Source organism: Mus musculus, chromosome 2, assembly GCF_000001635.26.
Source record: "Mus musculus strain C57BL/6J chromosome 2, GRCm38.p6 C57BL/6J".
Lineage (NCBI taxonomy): Eukaryota > Metazoa > Chordata > Mammalia > Rodentia > Muridae > Mus > Mus musculus.
The window spans coordinates 126,971,179-126,978,146 of record NC_000068.7 but is presented as its reverse complement, the minus strand read 5'-3'; positions in this window follow the sequence as shown (position 1 = coordinate 126,978,146).

The following is a 6,968-nucleotide window of genomic DNA, read 5'->3' as shown; positions in this document are numbered from 1 at the left end:
AGGATGGTAACTGAATATCCTAACACAAATGAGGGGTTTGGGAGAAATGGATTCTTTAATTGTGTGCCTTATCTACTCTGTGGCTTCTTAAATATAACCCACTAACTATAGAGTTCTTAGTCTACTTAAACATGCAATTTAAAATCCATTATACAGCAGTATAATTCGCAGACTGTATAAAGAGTAGTTATGCAATGGTAGCATTGGGAAGACAGGCATGGCCTCAGACAGGACACTTGGTCTCCTTTGCAGTCTATATAACAATATTTAGCTATCTGAACCCTCCCTAGAAAGAAATGTTGCTGATAAATGCTGAACAAAAATGGAGTCTTTTCATCTTTTTTTTTTTTCTCCCCTCCTTGCAAAACATCAGGTCTTATCAAATCTCTTCCTGGCACAGTTTACGAACTGGCGATTGTGAGCTAGTCACACCTGCATCCCAGGCTCACGTCCTTACTCAGCAGCTATGTGACCTCAGGCAAATCGCTTACTGTCTGTGAATTTTAGTTTACTCATCAGTAAAATGAAACCTTTACTCAATGGATTAAGAAAGGATTAAATTAGGTAATGGGTGAGAACCTATTACTCCAGCGCCAGATCCACATGGGGTAAATGATTAAGTATTAGCTGCTGCTTCAAATGAGCTACCAGCCTCCTATTGCGTTTTTTTTTGTTCTTGTCTGAGTTGGAAGCAGTTGAGAGAAACCAACAACCTTCTGGTTAGTCATCCATTTCCCTCTCTTCTTAGGAAGCACAGAGACTCAAACTGAGTCCTCTAACAAGGGAGAAGAGCGGTATCTCCTCTCTATAATCTAAAAGACGATGGAATCTCCTGCATTGCCATTGCAGCCCATCAGCTCTAAAAGGAAATTTGTATTGATATCTCAGTGTCCTATACTTGGGGGTGTTGCGCTGCTTGGTGGGCAGTTTTGCTGGTGGCACTGGTTTTGCTGGGCTGGAGATCAAACCTGGTTCCTCCCTAAAGCCAAACAGGTGCTCAACCATTCAGCTAGATCCTCCAAATGTTTTAGTTCTTCTCTTCCTTCCTTCCTTCCTTCCTTCCTTCCTTCCTTCCTTCCTTCCTTCTTTCCTTCCTTCCTTCCTTCCTTCCTTCCTTCCTTCCTTCCTTTCTTTCTTTCTTTCTTTCTTCCTTTCTTCCTTTCTTTCCTTTCTTTCCTTTCTTTCCTTTCTTTCCTTTTTTGGTTTTGTTTTTTTGTTTTTTTGAGACAGAGTTTCTCTGTATAGCCTTGGTTGTCCTGGAACTCACTCTGTAGTCCAGGCTGGCCTCGAACTCAGAAATCTGCCTGCCTCTGCCTCCCAAGTGCTGGGATTAAAGGTGTGCGCCACCACTGCCCGGCTCTTCTTTTTCTTAATAAAGTATAAATGTGAATGGCATAAATGCTACTTCACAGAAGAGTTTGTGACTTGTTATTCACCCTGTCTTGCTCGAGTCTCTAAAATGCAGGTGTTGAACTTTACATTGAAAAATGCTACAGAGCCAAAAAAAAAAATCTCCCAAGGCCTTCTGCACTTCCGTGATTGTCACACTGTTTGGGGACCTGTCCCCAGCTTTCAGCCCTAATGTGCTTGTCTCTGGTACAGATGCTTCTGTTAGATTTTATTTTTTTAATGATGTCCATGCATGGGCTTGATCTGGTCTTATTCATTATCCACATTGTAAGGCTCTGAAAAAAAGTGTAACCAAAGGGTGCTGTTTCTCTTCACAAGACTTGATAGTCTAATTACAGTTTCTGGAGTTGAGCAAACTTGTTCCACATTTGTGAATCTCAGAGGATAAGCTGCTTACGATAAAAACTACCTTAATCTGATCAGTGTTTGCCTTCCCCACAATGCTGGTGTTGGGGCATATGTTTAGATTGTCTAAACGTGTTTTTAACTTGTGTAGGAGGGCATGTTCTTGCCAGCCAGACTCCTCTGGGATCTGGGAATTTCTAAAGCTACTCTAAGAGTTCAATCCCCTGAGAGTCTTCTGCCACACCTGCTTTCTGTCACTGACCAGAATTAGATCCATAGAAGCACAAAGTAGAGAGTAGACACCCACACACGGCTGCAGTTAGTTCTATCCAAGTGTCACTGAGCCCTTTGGAGTCTTCTTTCTAAGTTCCAAGTTCCAATTTCCAATTAATTCCAGTGTCATAACCCTTCCAGAAACCCAGAATTGTGTCCAAACCATGCCTCTGCCCCAGCCAGTGACTGAGAATACAAGCCTACCTCTTTCTGCCCTGGGCTAGATAAGCCTGGAGTAGAACACCCCCTACCACTCCCCCCCCCCTCCACCCCCCCCCCCCCCCAACATCATGCTGAGGCCAGACTTTTCCTGGAAACTGTCTTTGGCTCATGTCCTCATTCTCTTCTTCAAGCCCCTAGTGGAAGAACTAAGATCTGGACTTAATGGTGTTTAGATTTTAGCATTAAAATTGGGGAAATGTTTTGTGTTCCATAATTTAAATTTTTACAGTATAGTAAACCCTTTTAATTCCTCCTAAGTCTATGAAACTCATCATGAGAACCATTAAGCCTTAAGCAAATCCAGATCGGGGATTCTGCTCCCTTCCTCAGGAAGACATGCTTGTTCTTCTGGGAGCAGGATGACAGGAACAACAAGGCAGGCAGGCAGGCAGGCAGGCAGGCAGGCAGGCAGGCAGGCAGGCAGGCAGGCAGGCAAGGGAACACCCAAACCTGAAGAGCTAACCAAACATTTCAAGGTCAGGTCTAATGTATTTACCTGTGATATTTCTCTATTTTGTTTGTGTCTGGGTTGTTTGTTTGTTTGTTTGTTTGTTTTTTGTTTTTATGAGCTTTGTGTGACTCTTTGGAACCAAGACAAGAAGATAAGCAAGTTGAATCATCATCTCTGGCTACTGTCAAGTCAGTTATATGACTGTTTAACATATGATTACAACACAGAAAAGTATCTTTGAACAGGCTCTGATTTCTTGCTACATCCCTTGGAATTGTCTAGAATCTCAAAAACATAATGAATAACACAACTAAACAACTTGACTTTGGTCACTGGCTTCACAAGTTTGGTTTTTAACTTTCTTTAAAGGTCTTAGGTGTGGTAGATGGTAAAGAGAAGAAGGAACACGAGCTTTGGCCTGGGGTAGCTTAGGGATGAATTCTCCATTGTCCTCTCGTCGTCTGTGGTTTTAATCAAGCCATTTATTCTTTCTAGGCTTCAGTTTTATTCTCTCAGAATGACTACTGTAAGGAAATGAACAGGTGTGTGTGGAGAGGTATCAGTTTAAGACGTGTGTCATGTTTTCATGTTTAGACTACAGCAAATATTTTTGCTTCACGTATCTATTCAGTTAAATGAGTCAAATCTGCTATGGGAACTGTGCATGGGGCAAAGTGAAAAGCTGCAGGTCAATTGTAGAGATAAGGGTTAACTTGAGGAAGGCTAACCTGAAATTGACAACCAATGGCAAAAAATGGGAGAGAGAGAGAGAGAGAGAGAGAGAGAGAGAGAGAGAGAGATTGAACACAAAAAATAGGTTCCTCTACTCCCACACAGTTGTTGGATCAATGCTCTGATGTTAGTAACAGACTTAATAGATAAACAAAGGGTGGGACTAGAGAGATAGCTCAGTGGTTATGAGTACTTATTGATCTTGTGGAGAACCAGGGGTTCAATTCCCAGCATCCATATGGCAGTTCAGGACTGTCTATAAGGTCAGCTCCAGGTGGTCCAACACACTTTCTGGTTTCTAAGGGCACCAGACAAACACATGTTATACAGACATGAATGCAGGCAATAACTTATATACATAAAATAATAATAATAATTAAATCCCTAAAAATAAAAGATACGCAAGTGGTTGGGTACTAAACTTCCTTTTTTTTTTTTTTTTTTTTTTTGTGAACTCCATGGCCCAATATTTGCCCAGAAATAGAGGAGCTTCCCACCACAGAGCAGTGTGGCCTGTAGAAACAGTCTATCTGTAGACACAGGAGAGACAACATCTCTGAGAGTCCTGCTCTTGTTCTTCATGGGCCATGCTCTTCTTCGAAATATCTACCTTGGAGCCTACAGGCAAGTTACTAGTTCCTATTTCACATAACCAAGAACCCCAAATAACCTGCCCAAACGTCCAGAGCGGCTTCTGATCTTGAGCCAGCCTCTCTCCACTTCTCTTCCTGAACACAGCTGTCACTAAGGTTATGTCACTGGACTGATCCCTGACATTACGAGTAGCCTCTTGTTTTCTCAACTATGAAGCTCGCTTACAAAAATTAAAGCCTGGATGCCGACAGCCATATGTTCCCAGCTACTGACCATCTAATTTTTCTATGCTACCAGTTGCTGTGAGTGGGGTGGGTGGGGTCTTCTAGACCATCTGGTATCTGGTCTGAATGCCATATTGACAATATAGAGGGCCCTTAAAGTCATGATATTCTCACCATTAAGATACAAAGGCACCCAGAATGACAACTCCATGTCCAAATTAGAGAAGACAAACAGATCCCCTTCTTTGTGAAAAGCTTATACTACCACCTCTTCTCATAGTGAAGTCCTGTTGAAAGCAGATCAGGATCCCAGACCCCACTCCCTCTCATAACTGAATTTTTTTGAGACAGAATTTCTCATCACTGAATTCTAATGGAAACCAGTTCACAGACCAGAGATCCTCTTCTAGCTGAATCCCAGTGAAAGCCAGACCCTACCCTGCATGGCTGCCTTTGTTTCCTTGCTATGCCTGACTGTTATACAAATGGAACTACAAGTATACTTTTGGGGTTTTTTAAGTAAGCCCACCAGAAGGATACCTCAATTGCCACATCCAACACCCCTGTCCAGCCAGAAAAAAACAAAAAACAATTGGTCATTGACCCAATTCCACAACATCACTAGGATTACCTCTTTGGGGGATGGGCAGACATACAAATAAGAGGTTAAAACTAGCTAGACATGCTAGGTTGTAGCAGCTGCTGTGGCGTACACTTTTAATCCCAGCAGAGGCAGGCAGACCTCAGAGTTCAAGGTCAGCCTGGTCTACCAGGACAGCCAAGGCCACACAGAGAAACCCTGACTCAACAATGACAAAATATTGGCTTGGCAGTTTATGGTGAGAAGAGCCCCCACCAAAAGTAACCAGTTTCTCAGCTAAATGCCAAAAATGTAGTTGGACCTCTTGGCAGCTTCATCCTTGGTGAGGGCCAGAGATACCAGAAATGGTTTGAGGGCTCTGATCTCTAATCTTGTTCATAACTGGGTCTATGGTTACCTCTACAGTGTGGGGAATGTTGGAGAGGCAGTAAAGGCCTGTTAAGAGGAACTTCTGTTAAAAAAAAAAAACAAAAACCATGTCCTCTGGCCGATGCTGAAACCTAACATTCCAGCTGGGCTGGGTCAATCTGCTTGACCCAAGGCCACCCCTGGGAACCTGGGATCACCTTGAGGCGTGTTAGAGATAGATGAAGTAATTAGCTCCTAGCTTAGGGGTCTCCTCCCAAGCCTCATCAAGACTGCTTTATGCAGGGGCTGGAGAGATGAATCAGGGGTTAAGAGCGCTGACTGCTCTTCTGAAGATCCTGAGTTCAAATCCCACCAACCACATGGTGGCTCACAACCATCTGTAATGAGACCTAGAATCCTCTTCTGGTGTGTCTGAAGACAGCTACAGTGTACTTACATATAATAAATAAATAAATCATTTTTTAAAAAGACTGCTTTAAGCAAACAATCCCCAGTCATTTATCATAACAATAATTTACTGTTACTAGAGACTCCAGAAAGTCAGAATTTGCTGTCCGAGTTTGAAAAAATGAAAATGCATAGTGAAGAGGGTGGGGGTGGGGGGATGCGAGAAATGGATTTGTTTTCTCCTATCAAAGGTGGCTATCCAGGGAACCTCCCCACCCTGTGAATCTGCTGAGAACCAGTCTGTTTGCCCAACCCCTGGGCATTCTTGAGAAGTGACCCTCTAGCATTTCCATCCCTTTCCCATGAGTTAGCGAATTGCACCAGATAGCAAGGTTGAGTTCTCACCATGGAGTGACACAGTCACCATGTGAATTGTTGGGAGCCGCGCCCACATTCGCCGTTACAAGATGGCGCTGACAGCTGTGTTCTAAGTGGTAAACAAATAATCTGCGCATGTGCCAAGGGTATCTTATGACTACTTGTGCTCTGCCTTCCCCGTGACGTCAACTCGGCCGATGGGCTGCAGCCAATCAGGGAGTGACACGTCCGAGGCGAAGGAGAATGCTCCTTAAGAGGGACGGGGTTTCGTTTTCTCTCTCTCTTGCTTCTCGCTCTCTCTTGCTTCTTGCACTCTGGCTCCTGAAGATGTAAGCAATAAAGCCTTGCCGCAGAAGATTCTGGTCTGTGGTGTTCTTCCTGGCCGGTCGTGAGAACGCGTCTAATAACAATTGGTGCCGAATTCCGGGACGAGAAAAAACTCGGGACTGGCGCAAGGAAGATCCCTCATTCCAGAACCAGAACTGCGGGTCGCGGTAATAAAGGTTCCCGTAAAGCAGACTGTTAAGAAGGATTCAACTGCATGAATTCAGAACTTTTCAGCTGGGGAACGGCGGTAACCCGTAAGTATAGCTTTACGAGGTAAGCCTGGCCTTGAACTTTCTAAGGAAATTCAAGACAGTCTATCAGAAGTAAAGTGGAAAATAGCTTTATAAGGTATATTTGGCCTTGAATTTTTTCTGGTGTTAGGAGCCCTTTTGTTCCTTTTCACATGTTATCAAGTGGTTAAGATAGGGCGGATTCTAGATGAAATTCAGGACAAGCTATCAGAAGTAAAGCGGGGAGAGAGAGTAGGAGCAAAGAGAAAATATGGTACACAAAATAAGTATACAGGCCTTTCCAAGGGTCTTGAACCCGAGGAAAAGTTAAGGTTAGGTAGGAATACCTGGAGAGAGATTAGAAGAAAAAGAGGAAAAAGGGAAAAGAAGAAAGATCAATTAGCGGAGGTCTCTAGGAAAAGGAG